Raw genomic sequence first — 22,938 nt, 5'->3', positions numbered from 1 at the left:
TCACAGGGCTAACACAGACATACTTGCATTCGGACTGGATCCAATTTAGAGTCTCCAAACTGAACCCATAAACCTGAGAAAACTTTTTGGTCAGGAGGTCGTACAAAGGTCGTTTGAAAATTGTTATGGCCCATTACTAATACTGTATATCCTGAGAACTTTGAAAATATGCTGAACTTTGGCAGACCCTTGGATTGTTAGTGTCCTCATCATGATATTATTCTACATTCTCACTCATCCTAATCAGTAAAATGGGTAGGAAATGGGGTTTAAAGTTTTTCCTATCTCTGTTTACTATCATGACCAAACAGGTCATAAAAATTAACTCTCAGCACACAAACAAACAGGAACCAATGGGATTCAGCCAATATGTAAATATACGGTATGTATTAATTTTTTTTGTTGTAAATGTGTTATTTTCCTATCTTTTCCTCTTTGTACTGAGTTTGCACTGTAACATCTTAGCTCACACACCAAGCTTTCAAAATTTATGGTGTAATAATATATTATTAAATCTCTTGCAATCAATTCAATTCAGTTTTATTTATATAGCGCCAAATCACAACAACCGTTATCTCATAGCAATTTTCATAAAAGAGCAGGTCTAGACTATACTCTGATATTATTACAGAAACCCAACAATTCCCACCAAGAGCAAGCACTAGGCGACATAAATGAAATATGATCTCTTTTCCTGTTTCACTCCAATCATAATTAACAAGACTTGCTTTTGTTTAATGTAATGTAGCATATGCGTTGTTAGTATTTTATTATTATTTTAAAATGTATTTAACCCACACTTAACCAAGTAAGACCCGTTGAGATCAGAGATCTCTTACAAGGGCGACCTGGCATGCAAGACATGCTGGCAAGACATGCTGGGGCTATCGACGTAGTCAACATTATCGATTAAGTAAATACGTCGACTCGCATTACATTGTGTCGAAGCGTCGCTGCATCTGGTGGGATTCCCCTGGACAAGCTCCAGCTACAACACCGCGCCTTCAACCGTCTAAAGTTTAGTAGTATTTTAGACAGACACAACTCCGAGCTACTCCAAGATACTTGAAGCAGCATGAACACGAAAGTATCCCGGTGCACTCACGGCAGCACCCCAAATCATGTTTACTTTCTGTCTCCACACAAGCATGGCACACTATCAGCACGAGGACACGTAGTCCGTTAACATGTATTTTCTGAGTATTTCTTCATTGCCTTCATGTTAAAAGTAATTTGTGCCCCGCTGCTGTCATGGTAATGTGTTCGGCACTTTTATATTTTCTGTTTATTTAATGGCCACGTCTGAGCGAGAAAACAGCTGCATCTGACATTACAGACAACAATAACAGTACAGTCTTCCTTTCAGTTGTTTTTTTGCCCCACACTGATGCAGAAATAAATTTGATTATCATACTGTATTACTCAATAATGAATTATATCCACATCAGAAACATTAAAAGTAGCCCAATTAATGTCTGATATTATTATTATTATTATTATTATTATCACAACATCAGTGACGTGGAAATTTGATTAATTTTAAGATATGCTAGTATTGTCATTATTCTAACGTGCTTTATCAGGATGATTGAATAAAATATTGATTTATTGATTAGACATGTTTTTGATATTTATTTTGGATAAATTGGTACGTTAATTTAGTAATAGTCGTTAGATTAATCAACTTGAAAACAATTGTTATGCACAGCCCTGAAGACATAAAAATATTACAGACAAGAACAAAACGACAAGAAACATAAGTACATATACACATCAAATAAATAAGGTAACTTTGAAGTAACTATGCACATTGACAAGTACCAGCCGCACTATTCATCGTCGTACTTATAGTTGTTTTAAAGTCCGACATGGAGAACAATTCTCTTTAAGACGTTTTAGACCCCTTTCACCAGATGCATCTGGTGAAAAAAGGAAAATGTTGCTCTGTCTCCTTCTGACAGGCGATGGCAGGAGTGGAAAAAGATTATAAGCAATTTAACAGTATATCATGTCCAGGACGCTCTACAACTCAATTTTTTATTCAGTCTGACAGTTTCAGTCCCAGCTGTTTAGCCATTCATTACTGGTTTGCACCACAGTTGAATGTCTTATTATGTACATAGAGATTATCCATTGCTGAGTTGATTATTTGAGCTGCAGAGTAACATCTTATAGCCAGGCTGCAAGTAAAACTCGGAGAACACGAAGAGAAATGCCAAAGTAAGCTTCCATTGCATAGCTAGCTCTCCCCATCGAGATTATCTACTTAAAAAGCTTAAAATAACTTGGTGTTATGTTACTAAAATTGCACTATTTGTGCTTTAAAAAATGCAGGTGTTTTTGGCATAAAAAATAATAATTACAGAGGCATTTGCTTTTTCTGCAGTATTCTCTAAGCAGCTCTGGGTCCACCAACTTATGAGGAAACGAGTCAAGGACTGGAGTGGTATCACACTGTGGAAAAATGGCTCTGATATGGCCTTACCCACATTATCAGAGTCATAAATAACACTGCATTTGGCGAATGACAGCTCTCCTTGACTCCTTCTAATGTCTGATTGAACGGCAGATGCCGGCATTGGGACAGCTGTGAAATGTTACATTTAAATGCATCTATCAATTGTAGTAATATTAGGTAAATAGCTTTGCTGGCCACTCCTCACTTTGTCAGCAAAAAGATGTGCCACTAGAATTTACTTGTCGCCATGAAGGATGACAGGACACATCTGAGCGGCAGAGTGGAAATGCACATCCTGGCTCACAGGCTACGCTTCTTTAAGAAGTTCTGTGTTCGCATGTGTGATGGCAGCAGGAGTTATGTGGCTCTGTGAAATTGAACAAACAAGTTAATAAAATCCTCTGGCTATCTGTTACCCAGGAGTGTGCTGAAGTTGACAGGCGTGAGCTGATATGTGTAGCGCGAGTTGTTATTTGTGTGACGACCATCTTGGACCCCTAGGCTTTCATTTATAACACACAGCCCCCGCAGTCTCCAGATTACTTTATGTTCGGATCAACTTGTAAATGGATGCTGGTCAGTTACTCCCACCTCCGGGCCTGATTCCACAGATGAACTGGGTTGGACCATGGGTTGCCATGTCATGGGATCGGATGAGCAGACGGCGTGGACGCCTGTGATTGAGAGCACTGTCATAGCACCTGCGGTCACAGCCTCTGATGAACTCTTCTGGGGGAATGAATAATGTACACAGTGGGCCTGAGTGATGGGTGGTGTAATAATGCCAGGCAGAATAGCGTGACCAGAAACCCGAGTGACGGCCAACGTCTTAACCAGTCTGCCAGCCAGCACGTACACACGTACACACGTACACACACACACACACACACACACACACACACACACACACACACACACACACACACACACACACACACACACACACCAGGGGAAAGAGATGTATTTAGCATGCAGTCTGCTACTGGATGGTCTCTCAAGTGCTGCTGTTAGAGTGAAACTGTTTTGCTTTCCTTTAACATCTGAAATTTTTATGTAGGTTTGGAACTAGACTCCTGGGACACGGCAGATTTAGTAAAAACGGCTTTACTCAAATGTCGTAAGGAAAACACATCTTGACGGGAAAGGCAGAAAACCAGAACATCAGAAATGGATTTAGACAAGAGTACAGACATTCCACTACGGCAAGTTAGGCAACATAGACAATTTGGCACAAACCCCCCCCCCAAAAAAACAAACAGTAATCTGGAAGACAAAAGGCAGTGGTACATGCTCGAAACAAAACTCCCTTGTGCAATGTGTATTCTCATCACATCAAAAGGCCAAGGTGTTTATAGCTGTTCTGGTCATACTGGAGGTAGGCTGACCCCTTAAAGGCATGGTCTCAGTTGGACCAGTCACTCTCATTTACTTTAGCTGAAGCCTATGTGAACGATAAATTCTGAATTGTGCTGTTTCAACTTTCACCGACAAGTATTGTCTAGATTCATCTTGTGTTTGAAAATGGAGGAGTCGGTCTTTTAGCATTGTGCCAAAACCTTTTTTCCTAGTGGGAAAAGTACGGGTATTACTAATAATTTCAACATTCTAGTGTCCCAGTAAGTCACAACAGTGCACCAGAATGCACAAATCAAAATCAAATTCAGCATTTTATTATATAATTTTGTTATATAAATCTTTTTCCTACTGTGACATAATAAAATGTGTCCAGTGAAAATGCCCATTACTTAGACACTATATATATATATATATATATATATATATATATATATATATATATATATATATATAGGCACTATAGATTTCTATGTTTGATCTGTGACATCACACCCTTATTCAGTGATGAGTGCGGTGCTATAGACCTTTCTCACAGCCAACATGTTGATTTGTCATAGTAGGAGAAGCACAAGTATGTGCAGGCTGTCTCACTTACAAGGCTAAGCCAGACATGTAAATGGAACTGAGCCATCATTCACATTATTTGTTGTGACGTCTTATTCTGCTGTGACAAGTGAAAAGATCAGCTTTGGAGAAAGGCAAAGTCAAGTCAGGTGATCCACAGACAAGGGTACTTACTGAGGGTAACTAGAGGGCAGGTAGCGTATGACTAGGTCTGGAAAATGAAACAAAACATGCAGAAAATAAGGTCAAGCAAAAATCAATGATGACAATATGTTTCATTAATGTAACAAAAAAAAAAACAGCATGAAGTTAAATGTGGCCAGTTAGGTGACCTTGAAACACATCCTGGTGTGATGGGTGTGACATGCACCTGAAGATACTGACAAATCTTCCTGTGACCAGTACAAGGTTTGTATTGAGTTCAGAAATAGATTCTGTTTTGTGCAGAGCTCCAAAACTTTCAACAGTTTCCTGCCGATATCGTCTTGCTCTCTCTTTGACTGCCCCCCCCCCCCCCCCCCCCCACCATCCTAAAACAATGGTGTCTTCTTTGTCTAAGTGAGTCATTTTCCTGGAACTGTTGATTTGTTTCTTCAGAGAATGTGCATCCTCCAGTGGGGCTTGCCCGCATTGATTACTGCTAAGCTCTTTCGCGCTAAGATCCCAGTCTCTCATCGACTGTTTCCTTGTTGTTTTCCCTCTCTCCTGTCTCATTGACTCTCCCTGCGTCCCTCATCACCACACTTTTCCCTGTCACTCACTGTCTCTCTACCGTTCTGTCTGCGTTATGCTGGCGTCAGGTTGTTTGCGACAACCCAAGGCTAATGGGAGTAACAACAATACGAGAGACATGAGGACGCACCAATGTCTCTCTTAACATCTCCCAGCTTCTCAGGGATTGAGTGTAAGAGCAGGAAGTAACGAGGGAGAAAAATAAAGGAAGTGCAGCAGATTACTGGAAAAAAGCAAGCGTCTTTTTCTAGGCTGTTGATGGGGTACCAAACACCAGACTGCATGGCAGCACTGTGATCTTCAAATCCTTTCTCCCTCAGTCCCTTCTCACTCCCTTGCTCCCATGTTTTTTAACTTGAGACAGGGTATGTATTCCCTGGTTTCAGGCACGAAGCTGCTTCAAAGTCTTGATCCTATCATCTCAGGCTTACAAACTCACCATATCCTTTGTTGTATTCTTTTGATAACAATGTCCTGTCGTTGTATTTAAATAACTTTTCTTTCATATTTATTGTAGCAAAAAAAGCATTAATAATAGCAGTAATATATCTTCTGTTAAAGGCATGGTAGTGATGAAGCTCAATTAATTAAAGTTTGCAAACAAACAGTCACAGCAATCTCTCACTATTTCGTATCATATCTGTCTCCCACAGGCCAAATCCTAAAAAAAAAATCAGACATGTCACTATGTACCAGCTCTCTCTTCACTTCCTGCTCACTGATGACTGGCCCATAAAAGCTGGATGTGCCACTGTGGATAATGCTCACATCTGAAGCAGGGCCACTGCCTCGATTTTTTTTTTTGGAGAGAAAGGAGAGTGGACTTGCTTTGATGGGGGGTTAGCTATTTTCGTGCTCCACAAATACCTTCTGTGTCCCGCGTTCTGCTGCTGAAAACCCCTTCTATTTAATCTAGTTTCTGCTCTCCACTGAAAAAAAAAGCTTTTTTAAATGACATAGCATTTCACATGGAGGTGTCGCTCAATACTTATTTAATCAAAATGAAATATTGTTCTGGGCCTGGATACAAATGTTAATTACATGCATGTGGTAATATCTTAATTCAGGATCAAGACAGAGTGATGGTATTGTTTACCCAGCAAGGTGCCTAAGGGAGGCCTTTCAGGATGGTTTATGAGTCTAGTTAGACACTTGATTAAGGACTTGCTTTCCACTGGGGCTCTATCCTCAGTGGAGCACAAAAAAGACACAGTGAGTCTTTCTTCCATCATCTGCGGGCGCACTATGTGTGGCGCTTCAAATATTTATAAGGCTCAAATTAAGCAGTAAATGTATGAAAAATACAGGTTTTAACAGCATAATCTGACAAATGAATAACACATTTGGACACATTTGCCTGTTGATTATAGGATGTCTCATTTAGGTTTTAGTGGAGAAACACAGTGATGTAATCAGCTGGAGCTTAGTGTTTAAATGAAAGACCTTTACATGGGGCAGCTCCTGTGGTTTTTGCACTCAAAACAGCCTCTAATCAAAGTCATCAACCTTAAAATTATCCTCCCTCAGCAACACCTTCAGGCTACACAAGGAACTGTAGCATGCATGAGTGGCTACAAACTTTGGCACCAGAACTCAAACAACATGTTCATGTGGAAAGCCTTGATCAACCTCCAGAGCAACGCTTCTTATAGAATCTATTTGCAGTGTTATTACATAATAAGCTGGAGTGGATAAATAAGAAACTACCTGGATGGATGCCATGTCCCGTATGAGTTCTCTGTCTAGGTTTGGCTGGGAATCGAAGCATAATTATTTCATGAGATCTTGTCAGTGTCAACCCCCGATGCACTCTGTGTGTGTTCTGACTTCACGATGAGTTGGCACTAAGAGGGCAAAGTGTGCTGCTCAGAGAAGAGCTGCAAATGTGTACAGACATTTTGACAAGTGATTGGCTCTTCACTGTCAGGCTGCAGATCAAATGTGTCCCTGTCACCTGTGTGTTGTAGACTGGTGGGAGGTGTAGATGAAAGATGGCACCCCAGTGCTGCTTGGGCCACCTAAGATACAGCGAGCTCAGTATTTATTAACTGACTATCAATCAACACCACTGAATCTTTAAAATGTTTCATATCTAATTATAATCAAATCAAATGATCAGATTTTAAGTACAATTTACGTATTTCCACAAACAACTATTGAATGGATTGGCATGCGATTTAAAACTGGGTAAAAATACCTGCTAAACATCAGCGTGTGAGCATTGTCATTGTGAGCAGGTTAGCATGGCGTTAACATTTTGCAAGTAGAGCCTCACAGAGCTGCTAGCATAGCTGTAGACTTTTAGTCTTGTTAGGATAAGGATAATTCAGATTTATTACAACTTATATACTGTATATATAGCTGCATTCTTTCCCTTCTTCTCCCTGTACACCAACAGCTGCACCTCCAGTCACCAGGCCGTCAAGCTTCTTAAGTTTGCAGATGATACTACCCTCATTGGGCTCATCTCTGCTTAGCATGACTCCGTCTACAGGTGGGACATTGACCATCTAATGAACTGGTGCATCCAGAACTACTTGGAGCTCAACGCTCTTAAGACAGTGAAGATGGTAGAGGATTTTAGGAAGACCCCAGCTGCACCCACCCTCATCATTGTGTATGACTCTATAATCGACACTTAGGAGTCCTTCCGCTTCCTGTGCACAAACATCAGCCAGGGCGTCAAGTGGGAGCTCAACATCGACTTCCTCACCAAAAAAGCCCAGCAGAGGATGTACTTCCTGTGGCAGCTGAAGAAATTCAGCCTGCCAAAGACAATGATGGTACACCGCCATCATTGAGTCCACCCTCACCTCCTCCATCACCATTTGGTATTGTGCTGCCACTACCAGGGACAAAGGCAGACTGCAGCATATCTTTGGCTCTGCAGAGAAGGTTACTGGCTGCACTCTTCCATCCCTCCAGGACCTGTATGCCTCCAGGATTCTGAGGCGAGCAGGAAAGATTGTGGCCGACCACACCTACCCTGGACACAAAATGTTTCAGACTCTCCCCTCTGGCAAGAGGCTGTGGTCCATCAGGACCAAAACCTCACGCTACTTGAACAGTTTCTTGCCATCTGCAGCTGGCCTCATCAACAAAGCCCGGGACCCCCTGACACTGACTCATGTTCTCTCCTTCCTCCTCCCTCCTTTCCCCTGTTCACAGTATAAATTGTTAATGTTTGCACAGCATATCCGATTTTTTTATGCACATTTAAATATTTAAATGCCACATTGCACACACTCCTTATTATTCTTCTGTATAATAATAAGAACTTGTATATTTTGTCAGTTTCATATTTTTCTATTTATATATTATGAATATTTTTGCGCACCTAGTCACCAAAGCGTAAAAGTGTAAAAACTACTTGGCAATAAAGCTGTTTCTGATTGTAATTTATTTATTTGTGTGTGTGTGTATATATCTATTGATCTATCGATCTGGAGATAGATATAGAGATAGATAAAGAGATATATAGATAGATATGATCATTATGTAAGATAATAATACATACTCTTCTCATACATATGCTGCTTACATATTACGGGCATTAGTATGTTACAATAACAGTCTGGAAGTAACCATTCTGCATAATGACTGCTTTTAATTTTACTTGTCATATTGCTATTTTTGCTTATTGTAGGTGAATAATCTGAATAGTTCTTCCATCACATTATCACCATGTTATTATATTGCTCAACATATTATTTCTACTCAGCAGCATAGACTGAACATTATTAGTTGGTAATTGGGCAGAAAGGATTGAGATAGAATCTATTTCCTCCATTAGTGTGATTGAACATCCATCAGTGTGTAAAAAAGAAAAAAAAGAAGCACAAAAACGCAACTTGAGTGGCTACAATTTCATGACATATCACTTTTTTGGATTTTGGTAATGTTCCATCACAGAATATTTTTTAGTTTCTACTGCTCTGACATCTGACACCTGTCTGCTGAAATTGTTAGTGTCGACTGTTGTTTATCATTTAACAGCCTTCACCACTTTATCATCCTTGGCCATTATCACGCGGCTTGCTGGAACACACCGTTATGTTCCAAACTCAGGAGAAATGATTCATTCAGAGTTCACTTTTTATGTGACAATATATTCACTAGCCTTAAATGTCAGGACAGTCGTCTCCGTCCAGCTCTCTGCCTACTGTCCTTCGCTGAAAGAACAGTTTGTTTGAGAATGTGTTTGCAAGGCCTACTCAGCCTTTTCTCTTCCAACCAGATTTGCAATCCTGTCCCACGTGTAATGATATACAGCTAATGTTGTGTGTGTCTAAAACAGGATTTACTCTCCTTTGAGTCTCTAAACTAATCAAATATGAATAGACTTTGAATAGAGGGCATATAGAAGGGTAAAATGGAGTGAGTATGTTAATACAGGTCTCAGAGTTTCATAGCAGATCAGTGCTACCTGAATATTTTAAAGACTCCTCTATCATTAGCTCTTCATTAGTGCATTGAAATCCACCCTCATCTAATGGAAACAAATCATTCTCTATTATTCTTTTCCCCTACCTGCAATCTACTTACAGCTAATCAGCAACATACAGTGCCTAGGAATTGATTTTACTCACGTCTGACTTGTTATTTAGGTTAGGTTTTGAAGACTTGATGTTCATTTTCTCATTGAAGTTAAGCTCTTGCCTCTTCCACTGTTGAGCATTCGGTGTCCCAGTCCCATCCCAGTGTTTTCCATTTAGTCTGTCCTGTTTTGGTGCATGTAAATGATTCTCTGAACATATTTTTTTGGTATTTTTGTATTAATGTATTTTATTTATTTTGTGTTCAGTGAGAGGAAAACAGACACGACCCTGTTTACACAAACAGCTGCTTTCGCACTGGATTTGTGCCTGTCCCAATTACATAGTTAGTCAGCCACGGGGTTTATGTCCCAGTGTTTTGTGACACAGGCAAAGCATCAATGTTGCATTTTCTATTTCTGTTGTAATGTTTGTTAAATCTGAATGTCTCCTGTGTGTTTTAAGTCTCCTCCTCTGTTTGGCAAAGTGCACTGCAGCTCAGTGCTTTCACAGTGAAACACTGATTTATGCCGTAGCTGCAGCTCATACTGTAGACTGCAGATATTCTATGGAATTCATTGTAACCTTCTTAATGGACAGCAAGCTGTCAACCAGATTCCCGTCTTTTGGAATCTTTATGGCTCCCTCATAAAATAGAAAGTGACAAGGTTGACAGGCCAGTGAGTGTGGGCAGTTGAGCAGAGAGCCAAATGTCACACCATACCCTGTCAAAAGCCTTTTCTTGCTGTTATAATGAGATTTGTGCTTTCAAATGAGCCTCGATAGAGTGTTGAATCCATTAGAGCTCTTTCCCTGTTGATTTATGCTTTCTGCAGCCCTTATTACCGCGGATGTTCATCATTAGCACATACTGGCACTCCATGCACTATTGCTGTGAATGTTCAGTAATTATACCGTATTCTCCTTTAGACACCAAAACCTCTCTCAGAGGCATTTTGAGCATATTTTTTAAATAATTTCACACTTATTTGAATTTAGATGTATTGCAGTGGTCGGCAATAGATTGCCTGCGGGCCAAAGCTGACCCGCCAGCAATAACATCTGGCAGGTGGCCAGATTACTTTGATAGTGGCAAAAAAACAATAATTATAGTGGCTGGTGCTGAAACAGATCTCAGTCATGATAGCAAAAGTTACTCACATAATCACTTCCTCTTAAGTGATTGTGCCTACAAAATAAAAGTGTGAGAACATTTTTGCAACAGTACTTTGTTGTGTTTAATTGAGAGCTTTTACTTTGAAAATTTGTGTAGGAAATTCAAAAGAGTCTCTGGCTTGCTTGACACACCTCTGAAAAAGCCATCAAAAAATGTGAGATTGCAGATTCCCCTGAATGAAAAAAGCAGGAATTTCCTCTGCCTGGAGATACTGGGGACATGAAAATAAGCGTCCATAGGTTGATGTGGACCAATCGCCAGGATGTACACACTCCTGCACATACTTGATTGCGATATGTAATATGATTTCATCACAATCTGGTTGAAAAAGGAATAAAAAAAATACTTGTAGCAAGTGAGGGTTGAACACACAACCCTCCAAAGAGGAGCCCTGTGCACCACCAATTGAGCTAATCACACACACAGTAAATTGGGCCCAATACCAGACTTATTTGCCGACTCTGATGTATTGTAACATGTCACACATTTATATCTGTTAATCTGTCAATCTGTCAGTTTTCTGCTCTCTCTATATGTGCACAGCTATGCAGCGAGCTAAACACACTTCCAATAAAGGTTAAAGACAGGAGTTGGCCTATAAAGTTTTTCACTGGAAGCAGTTGTGAAACTGTGAATATAACAATTTAATAGTGATTACAAATCAGAAAAATATAAGATACCAAAAATGAGAGTTTTATACTATATTTAAAAAAAATGCATTAGTCCAGTTCCAAGTGAAAACATAAATTAACTGTCAAATTAGCTCATGTCAGGAAGAAACTGTGAAAAGATTATCATTTAAAGATCGACATTAGGTTCCAGTAGGAAGTACAACACAGTAATTAATTAGGTTGCATAAACATAGGCCACAAGAGTATCCAATCCAATCCATTTTATTTATATGGCACATTTTAAAATGTGAATGGTTTCTATTGTAGGTTTGAGACACCCACAGTCACGCATCTCCCCCACTCAAACACCATCTTTAAACAATCACCTTCCCCCAATGCCATATCACCCCAGCTGTGGCGAAGTTCCCTCCTGCTTCAAACGCTCCACAATCATCCCGGTCCCCGAAAAACCCTCCATCTCTGGACTAAATGACTACAGGCCTGTCACCCTGATATCTGTAGTCATGAAGTCCTTTGAAAGACTGGTGTTGGCCCACCTGAAGGACATTACAGGCCTCTTGCTGGACCCCCTGCAGTTTGCCTACAGGGCTAACAGGTCAGTAGATGAAGCAGTCAACTTGGGACTGCATTACATCCTGCAACATCTCGACTCTCCAGGAACATACACAAGGATCCTGTTCGTGGACTTCAGCTTGGTGTTCAACACCATCTTCCCAGACATCCTCAGTACCAAACTCACCCAGCTCACTGGCAATCTCACTGTGGCAATCTCCACCTGTCAGTGGATCACTGACTGAGTCAGCAGGTGAGGCTGTGGAACATCACATCCAGCACCCGGACTATTAGCACTGGTTAGCTCTAGCTCTCCCGATTGCTCTTCTCCCACTACACCAACGACTGCACCTCAAGAGACCCATCTGTCAAACTCCTGAAGTTTGCTGATGACACAACAGTCATCAGCCTCATCCGGTGACGGTGCACAAACGGGAGGTTGATCAGCTGGCTCTCTGGTGCGACCAGAACACACTTAACACGCTCAAAACTGTGGAGATGAGCCCCCCCCACTCTGCCCCCCATCACCATACTCAACAGCTTTCTGTCTGCCGTGGAATCCTTCAGGTTTCTGGGATCCACTATATCCCAGGACCTGAAGTAGGAGCACAACACTGACACCATCATCAAGAAGGCCCAGCAGAGGATGTACTTCCTGCGCCAGCTCAGGAAGCTCAACCTGCCTAAGGAGCTGCTGATCCAGTTCTACACAGCCATCATTCAGTCTGTCCTCTGCACGTCCATCACTGTCTGGTTTGGATCTGTCACCAAAAAGGACAAGGACAGACTACAATGGACAATCAGGACTGCAGAAAAGATCATCAGTGCCAACCTGCCCTCCATTCAGGACTTTTGAAAAATCACTGCAGAACCATCTCACCCCTGACACAACCTGTTCCAGCTTCTCCCCTATGGTAGGCGCTACAAAGCACTGTACGCCAAAACCAACTGACTCAGGAACAGTTTCTTCCCACAAGTCACTCTAATGAACAGCTGACTCTGACTCACAATGTCAGGAACAATTCCTGTGCAATAACCCAGTACCTCTGCCGCTAATCAGCCACCTGTTTACTGGTTACCACTTATTATTTATTCATCATTGTCTATTTCAGTGCTGTTCTTACTGTTCATATTGTCCTATTGTATACTGTATGCCAAATCCATCTACTTCAAGTACATAACACCTGCACATAATACTTATTTATTCCAGCATCCTTTGCACTATGCTCCATCACACTGTGTACATGTGTAAATGTATGCTTGTATGTGTTTGTGCACCTGTATATCACATCCGCCTCCGTCTGATTTATTTATGTAGCACATTTTAAAAACCAGGTTTACAAAGTGCTGCACAAGGAATAAAACATAAAACACATACAGAAACACATATAACACATAAAAACAACACCAAAAAAAATGGTTCACAAACAATTGAAAGGCAACAAAAGAAGACCACACAGCTCTGATGCTGAGTTAAAAACCAAGGAATGAAAGTGAGTTTTGAGTGAGGTTTTAAGAGTTTCGATGGTGGGGAGCCATTTTGACCGGTGGAGGTAGCATATTCCACAGTTTGGTGTGCTATTGCTGAAAAACCGCAGTTACCCCTGGTTTTTAGCCTGGTTTTAGGGGTAAGCAGCCAGAGCTGATCAGTGGACCTTAGTGACCTCGAGAAGATGCCATGACTAAACCAAAGAGTAAAGTATTAAGAGTAAAATTAGGAACATTAAAGACAGCTTGACTATAAATTAACAGTTATAGTTAGGCTAATGCTAAACATTAGCCTGAGAGAGGGAGAAGGGAGGGAGGGGGGTAGGGGGGAAATAAAATACTAAATTTTGGCAATAAACAATTGTAAAGCATTTTGTATAAAAAAAAAAGTTTTTTTCACCAAAAACTCAAGTGTCTTGGCTCCGATACTGATACAATGTTAAAACCAGATCTCTTAGGTCTCTCTACTACTTACTGTACTGGATGTAATTAGAAATATGTCAGGATGAATAAAAGGAAGTACTTGTTTGTTAAATTACATTTTTGAGCTGGAGCCCAGCTTGTATTATACCAAATAAACAAAGCTGTTATTGGTGAAATGAGCAGCACAAATGCATTACTTGGAACCAAAGTCAGCTAAATGGTGTGCAGTCAGTTTCGGCAAGGTCAGCAGTACCTACTCTATGAAAATCAAATTAAAATATGTATTTTATTGTTACTTTTATTTGGTGTTTTTTGTGCTCTCTGTGTTGTTTTAATAATTAAAAACTTATATTCGAAAAAGTACACTTTAGCTGCCTCGGTTCAGAAGTATCCCAGCTGCTTCATAAATGCACTATTACACCCAAATGCTACACAAGACTAAAACAAAACCCTGTCTCTATTTTGCATTATTCTTACGTTGTTGTTGGCTGCGGTGCCATGACTAAACCAAATCACTTGTGACTTTTTCTGGGAAAGGTGGATGAATGAATGGATGGCCTGATTGTTAGCATCTGGTGTTTAGTCACAGTAAGCTTGCAAGGTTTGTTTCCATAGGTCGCCGTTTTTGCATTATGTTTGTACAGGGTTATTAGGTGTGATTGATGAACCAGCAAACTTTATGAATAAGAATCACTGTTATATGTGATAAGGATTTTAACAAAAAGAAAAAAGTAACATCTTTTTGTTTTAAACTTCATCTGACTCTATGTAAATACTTTGTCTCCCAACAGAGTATTTCATCTTTGCAGTGGAAGAAACTCATCTTAATTAGCAGGGATTTCAATTGGGGTTTGCTAAATTACCTCTTTTCTGAACCAGGCGTTCCCTCTTCACACATCACTGCATGTTAGGAATCAAAGACAGGGTTGACTTTTAATCAGCGTTGCTTGCACAGTAATTGTAAGGCGGTATGTGCATTTCTTTGTGTTAATTGTCTTTAATTAAGTCTAAACACAGCAGATGCACTTGTCAGAAAATGGGTATTTCAAACACAAGGGATTGTCGTAATTTATTGGCTTCCCAGAGTTTTTTAATTCTAGTTTTCACTCCAAACAATCCAGCCAGGGCCACAAAATGAACTCCTTTGAGATAAATACTTTTGTGTCTCGGCTAATCCCCAAAATGCCTTTTGATGTGATTTAAAGGACTGACTAAATGATCTCTTTAAGATATGGACTGATATGGTTTAAATCCTCTTTAGTAGTGCAATGCTCCAATTCTTTGCCAGTTGCCTTATCACATATTGTATATATTACACCACTGTAGACTAAAAGTATTGAATACATCCTAAACACAACATTGCACAATGAAAATGACATTGTCAGGACATTTAGGACACTTAATTCTGAGTTATAGAGGACTTAATATCACCAGTTGTATCATATTTAAAACCAACAGGAGAATTAAGTTTCTTTTTACATCTGGCAGCTCAGTCTCCAACACATTCCTCTGCTGTTTTCAGACCATTCTCAATTCTCAGTCTCCTCTCTCAAGCTTGCCGAAGGTGTGGTCGAAGTCATTCACCTCAGAAAGTATTCCAACCTGTTAAGTTAATCAACATTTTTTCTGAAGTAATGAGCATTGGTAAAATTAGTAAAATTTCTGATTCTTTCACTAGTAATTTCAAGCCTTGTAGTCCTCTGTTTTTAATTTGCAACTTTGATTCATATCTGCTTGTCATTTTCAGGAACTGTTTTATAGCAAAGGAGCTAGTTTGTTTTTGTTTGATACCAGAAGAAATATCTCTGTCATCTACTGCCTTAAAATAGATTAAAGACTAGAAACTGTTCCTTTAATCTTAACTCCATTAAGTTCCGTTCATTAGGCACAAACATAATTGAACAGATGATGCATGAATCTCACGGTGGATATTTGCACTCACGCACGCCAGAGATGCTCACAAGTGTTTGAGCTAGAGTCTAAATCAAGTCTCAAGTCTTTGAGCTAGAGTCCAAGTCAAGTCTCAAGTCTCTCGTGGTTATTACAAATGTTGTATCACCTGCTGCGTTCAATCCAGGTTGCTAATAAAACTGCATAGCTATAAGGAATTCTGTAACTGTAACCTGCTTTTCATTTACAGAGCACAACAATGTAATGTACAATGCAATTATTGACTTTTTATTAAATACTGTAAGTCAACACACTCCCCAGACTCTTAAACCCAGTGTAACATTGACTAAATAAAACTGTGACGTTACATAATCAAACAATAAACCTGTAACCTGTTTTTAACTTAACAGAACACAACAATGCAGCCTAATGTACAATGCGTCTACAATTAATGACAACTTATAAACTACTGTAAGTCAACAAACCCTGTTGATTTTCAAACCCAGTCTAAAGTTAACTGAATAAAACTGTAAAGTCAAATGGTCAACAATAAAGCTGTAACCTGTTTTTAACTTACAGAGCACAATGTGCAATGCAATCAATAACAGCTTAAACTACTGTAAGTCAACACACCCTGCAGACTCTCAAACCAGTGTAATGTTACAACTAAATAAAACTGTAAAGCTACATGATCAACAATAAACCTGTAACCTCTTTCCAGCCAACGGCAATAATTAATTAAGGTGATTGCATAGACTGTATGGGTGATGGCAGCCAGCAGGACGTAATGATTACGTTAATCGACCACCACAAGTTTGTAAAGTAAACAAACGCTCATTTATCTTTTCATAACGAACGACAGTCGGAGTAAACCTCCCGTAGGTCGTAGCTAAAGCAAGAAGCAAGCTAATGTTAAATGACCAATGCTGAGCTAAACATGTTTACTCACCACAGGTTACAAACCTATCTGCGTTCAGCGCTCTGTTTGGGTCTTGTTGTATGAAATTTTATTGCCAAAGTTTATGATGAATGGCACAGCAGCTGCCGCTGTTTGTTGTCCTCTCTCATGTGCGGCCGCGCGCAGCAGATGCTACGTGTTACGTAGGCAGGTTATAGGTAACGGCGTGAGGGAATAACAGCACGCTCATCAGAAGTTTCCTAAAAAATAAACAGTGTTCACGAGTCCCGCACCTCGAGTCCGAGTCGAGTCTCAAGTCTTTTGAGGACGAGTCTCAAGTCGAGTCTTAAGTCACTGTGTGTGCAACTTAAGTCGCACTCGAGTCCGAGTCTCTAACTCGAGTCCCCATCTCTGACGCACGCACGCGAGCACACACACACACACACACACACACATGCACACACAGATTGAAATACATTATGGTTAAATAAGCCTTATGTGAGATTGCATGAGTTTTTCAGCTTTCCTTAAGGTTATGCAGCTGTAAATTCATATGTCTTGTAAAGAGACAACATCAGAAGCCAAGATGATTGAAATACAAATCGAGTGTGTACATCTGAGTAAAGTGGACATTTGCCCATTATCTATTCTTGCTGTGAGGGCTCTTTGATACAGAGACCACTCAGGGCACACTGCAAAAATAACTCCATATCAAGTAATTTTTACTCACTACTGAGGCCTAAACGCCAATGTTTTTCGTCAAACAAGGGAAAAATCTGTCAGTGTATTAAGATTATTTCAGCATGTCTACAAAACAAATAAACTTGTTTTCTATAAATGGGTGGCAGCATTTTGCAAGAATGCGGAATAGAGTTAAGAAGTGGGTTTTTAAAGAGAAAGTGATGTTCATTTTTTTTTGCATGTATTAGATTACTAGCATTAGGAGCAATTGCAATGCTTGGATGGGCATAAAAGTCTTCCATAAAATCACCCTACTCTGCAGTTCCCCTCAGCTCTATAGAGTTGAGAGTACACTGCCTGCTCAGTACCAAACAGCAGACAAAGTTAGCAGCTAGGTGGTGAGCATAGTTCAAAAGCAAGCAGCTAAAGAGACAGATATTCCCATCAGGAGATGGTGTAGACCATAAAATAATAGTGAATTTTGGACTTTTATCCATCAGGTGGCCAGATGACTCCAAATACATTTTAATGTTGCTCTGTGTCTGTCGGATGTGTAAACATACATTTATTTGTTAACACATGTCATTGTTTTGTTCATGGCTTGTTGTTGCCCTAGAATGACCCACAAAATCAATTAATGCAGGTTTAAGGAGAGAAGTCAAATACAACTCCTAAGCAGGATTTCTCTAACCGGGCTTAAAATTCTGTTGAGTGTGTCACAAGAGGCTAGCTGAAGTTAAGGTCACTCTTTGTAGAAACCTGATATTAAATTCAGCAGCTTAATCCAATACACTTTCAGATTCTGGATCAATTTTAGATGAATTCAGCAACTATGATGCAGTGTTTGTTCCCAGTTGCAACAGCACAATGTTCTGAATTTGCTGCAGGTCTGGCTTCTCCTCCATAGCAGTGGTGGCTGAAGCTACTGGGTGTTGCAGTATTTAAAGTAGTATACCATACCAATGACGTAAATCACATGATTCCCCAAAAACTAAATTTAAACAATTAACTGTGAAAAACCTATAATATTGGCATATTATCCAGGAGGGTTATGTTGAGGAACATTGAAGATAGCGTTACAAGAACATTTTGAAATTGGGATGGAAAACTCTTTTACCCCACTGATGCACTGGTGGGCCATCTGTACAAACTCATGGTGTTCAGCCAAACTTTGAAACTCACATCTTCAACTCTTTTTATTCAGATACCAAATACAGTATATCAGGTTGGATTGTGTCCACAAAATGATGCACTAGAGACCTAGAATCTTTCCATTTGATGGAAAGGCTCAGCCATAAAAATATACAGTCAGAGGATATATTCAGTATTTCACTCAGTGTAAACATCATATAGCGTCAAATGAAGAGGCGGAACAAGCTGATAGAGAATATACAGCTTCAAATATGTTGATTTTTAATAATATTTTCATTCAGTCAGTTCACTGCCTCACCACACAGTTGAATGAAAAGCATAACCATTACTCACCTGATGCTAGAATCCACACAATGAGCCTCCTATAAAGTGTTCAAATAACACTTGCCCACTTCCACCTCTCTAGCAATAATGATGTTAATGTCAGCTGAGCTCTTATTTCATCACTGAGCTCTCGCTATAAAGTCATCTTTTCAGTACCAAAAAAAAAAGCAATGGCATCATGTAAATATAAATAAGTGTGTGGATGCCATGTGTGGTCCAGGGGGAAATTATTTTGTCATTGAAAAGATAATAAAGTACGAAGGGTAATGAAATATTTGGTTGGAGGGCAAAACACTGCAAGCATGACAATGTGCAGTCGTGATGGGAGTACAGGAGGAAGACAGGCAGGAGGAGGGGATGTGAAAGGCTTTCCTTGCTCCTGCTGTTCTGTTGGGTGCTTCCAATCACAAATCACTGTGCCACATGTCTGCAGACAAAAGGAGTCAAGCTTGGGAAGAGTCCGGCAATGTTTCAGGGAGGAATAGTAACAGTTTGACAGCTGCCTGTGCCCAGCAGGGGGTGTGGAGGGTATAGCTGATGTAGGTGGATGTGTTTTTCTTAGAGTAAGTGTGTGTCTCTGCGCATGCCTACTATTTAATAGACAATGTTGAAGGGTGCATATGTGACAATGTCTGTGTGCTGTGTCACTGGAGCTCCTCCAGTCCCTCCAGCAGTGTGTGACAGTTGCAGCTGTGAGGGGAAGCTCTGCTCGTTCATCCTGCTTCGGCAGTAGAGAGGGACTGAGAGCTGGAGGGTGTGTGTGTGTGTGTGTGTGTGTGTGTTTTCTCCTTTGCCTTCTAACTGGTGGCTGTTGAGGAGCTGTGGGACAGCGGGAGAGAGCAGCAGGGAGGCAGTGGTCCAACCTCTACTAACCCCCATCAGGCACAAAGCCAAGAGCCTGCCAGGACACACACACATCAACATGCGTCCACACACACTCACAGAAATGCATGAGTAGGCTTGCACCAACTCGTATTCACATGCTACCTACCAGCAGGCCTTCTGGACACTGACACTCTGAGTCATTCTTGGCTTGGCATTTATTTGTTGAAGTAAAATCAGTGTTCGGCACATTCAGTGAAGACTAGCCGCTGAGTACTGGCCGTCTGTATTAGCGCTCGCCAGTTCTGTTGGACAGTGCATAATGGCTTTATCACTTCTGTTTAGTGTTGTAATTGTGGGAGTAAAAGCATTACAAAACGTTGTTGGCTTTAGCCTGGTGGCAGCAGGATGTGTTCACAATTGCTGTATGGAATTGGTTCCATTTCAGCACAATCACTCCATCTGTCACAGCTGATGTCTTTTAATATGAATGTCTAATCCCTGAAAAAAACTTTATTACCCCTTTGGCCAGGCCTCTGACTCACCCCAAATCAGTTTCCTTACTCCTTCTTCTCTTAAACGTTTGTTTTTCTTTACCCCCTTTTTTTTACCTAAGGAGAGTACTGAAAAATGAGTAAATGAATGAAAGGACATATTTCACAACTGTAGTTGTGAACTTTGGTAAACTTCTCTGTAAAACATTTTCTCCTGTTTCCAACAACTATCATCTAGATCACTGGTTCCCAACTTGGGGTTGAGATCCCCCAAGATGCATTTAAGGGTCACAAAATGTTTAAAGTAATAAGAAAGAGAAAGACAAGTATATTTCTCTTAAGCAGCTTATGTTTTTGTTATGTCTCACCAATCTGTCATGGTTTTGGATTTGAATTCTATTATTTCCTGTTTTATTTTGGGGCTTCTGCCTCTTATGTCTTGTCTTAACATTGCTTCCTGTCGGTGTGCTTTGTTGATTGTCTGAACATATTTCACCTGTGTTTAATCATCCTGCCACCTTGTGTATTTAAGTCTGTATTTCCCAATTGTTTAGTGTCACTTCGTCTTTTGTCCTTGGTCAAGCGTACTCGCCTTCTCCTGTGCCTGTTTTTTGTATTTAATGTGTTCTGTTGGATTTTGCCAGATTCCTGTGCCTGGTTCTGGATTTATTTTGGATTTCCATTCATTGGATGTTTGTCTGCATTATTCTGGACTTATTTTGCTTGGTTGGGAACCACTGCACTAGACTGATCTTCGAATCTTCAGTGTTGTCAGATTCAATTCTGAACTTGGCAAATAAGCATTTTCATCCTACACACTCTCTTGATTTGGAAACACTAACTGCATACCCTATCAAATGCTAGATTCCAAATATGTTTCATGAAGAATGTAATCAAGGTCTCCCTTCAATGCCTCCCAGGTCCTTATCACACTGCTTTTATATGTCAACATTGAAAATTAAGTGTTTTTTTATGTGAGAATGTTTTAACTACGCTACTCTGCCTTTTCAGGTCTCTGTTATAAAAGACGTGTCATTAGTTTGGCATGTAAGCATTGATCAAATTACAATTTCGGCCTGATGATGTTGCTAACTCTGGGCGACACCAAATTTATTTACCATTCATCCAGCCAAATTGTACCTAATGTCTTGGCTATCCATCCAATAGCCTAGTTGTTGATAACTTCATGGTAGTGCTAGAGGAAAAGCCAGGGGTCACCACAGTCAGTAGGATTCATCCTCTTGGTACCATTAATGTCTTCACAAAATTTCATCACATCACAGTCTGTAGTGTGGACCACCACACTGACAGTTTCTAACCCTCGAGCTATTCTGCTCACCTTTAGAATTAACAATGACAAACATGGAATATGGAATCGCTCTTGATCTTGTTTTAATTTGTTAAAATACCCTTTCCTGCCTTGCTGTTATTTCTTTTGTTGTACTGTCATTGTGTTGTGGCTTTGTGCTCCTCATTATTTATTGTGTATACTGTGGGAACAAACTTAAGGAATGCAAGCCTCTGCTGTAGGAATGTAATAATACATTTTTCCTCTGACTCAAGACTGTTTCCAGAAGCATTGGCAAAGGTTTTTTGTGCACTGCTTAGAGAGAGAGAGTGTGTGTGTGTGTGGGGGGGGGGTTGAAGGACATCAGGCAGATGGCCTTTTCTTTCCATGGGTCTTGGGGAGTGGGGAGCCATGTAGGTGTGAGCAGGAATTTACAAGGACAGAGAAGTCTTTGACCAAGAGTCAAGAAGTTTCTGCTTATTAGGTCACCCATTTCTCCCCATTCCTGTGTCTGTCCTCCCCTTCAAACCCCCTCCATACCTCCATGTCTCTCCCAGTTTTTCTCTGTTTCTTCAATCACTCGCTGCATGCCCAACTTATCTCTGCATTCTCTGCCAAGCTAGTCAAGAGACAGGGTAAATAATGTCAACACTTAGTTACCTTAAGTGACAGCTTCAAAATTGTGATTCTTGGACTTGAATCTAAACGGCGCAGCAAGTCTGTACTATTAAGGTAGGCTTGTACATTGTGAAAGAATTGCATTTATCTGCGGAACTCCAGTAATAAGAGTAAATCCTAGCTATCGTATTGCTTCTCAGGGATATCTTAGCTACAGTCTTGATTCCTTCAGATTAATATTAACGTGTAGACATGGTGTAGCGGCACAGTGGCTTTGATCCTCTGAGGCTTTATCTGCACAGTTGAACTGTCTTTTCTCTTTTGCTCTGAAATCCAGCAAAGCTTTGTCTTTAATCATCTTCAACTCCTTTGATTTAAAATTCACATGTTGTCTGGAAAATGTCTTTCCAGGTTGCCTTTGCTCGAGTGGTCAAAAAAAAAAGAAGGAGAACAAGAGGACAAGAGGCAGATATTCTGCCTGTGCCTTGACATAATTGGGCAATTTCAAAAGTGTGAAGCTATGATTTCTATAGGAAACAGTCATGAGTACATGGAGGTGAGAGCTGTAGCTATAGCTGCAAGATGAATATTGTCTGTGTCACTTTGTGGCATGTCAGTGAAATCTCTGCTGGTTTTTCAGCATCTTTGGAAAACATGCAGTACATATGCTTGACTGAGCAATGCCACATCTAATCAAGGCCATAAATAATGCAAGTTTAAAGCTTGACTCATGTTTTTGAAGTTTAGAGTGGGAGACAGACCAACATAATGTCTAGCACTGTGGGCTTGATACATGCTTGCATGATGCAGATGTGTCTGAGATAAAGACATCTGCATGACAGTGATTTTTGTAG

Source organism: Micropterus salmoides, unplaced genomic scaffold (assembly GCF_014851395.1).
Source record: "Micropterus salmoides isolate LMB-PRFRI ecotype aquatic unplaced genomic scaffold, ASM1485139v1 Ms_hic_scaffold_5, whole genome shotgun sequence".
In the NCBI taxonomy this organism is placed as follows: domain Eukaryota; kingdom Metazoa; phylum Chordata; class Actinopteri; order Centrarchiformes; family Centrarchidae; genus Micropterus; species Micropterus salmoides.
Note: the sequence above shows the minus strand (reverse complement) of the source record.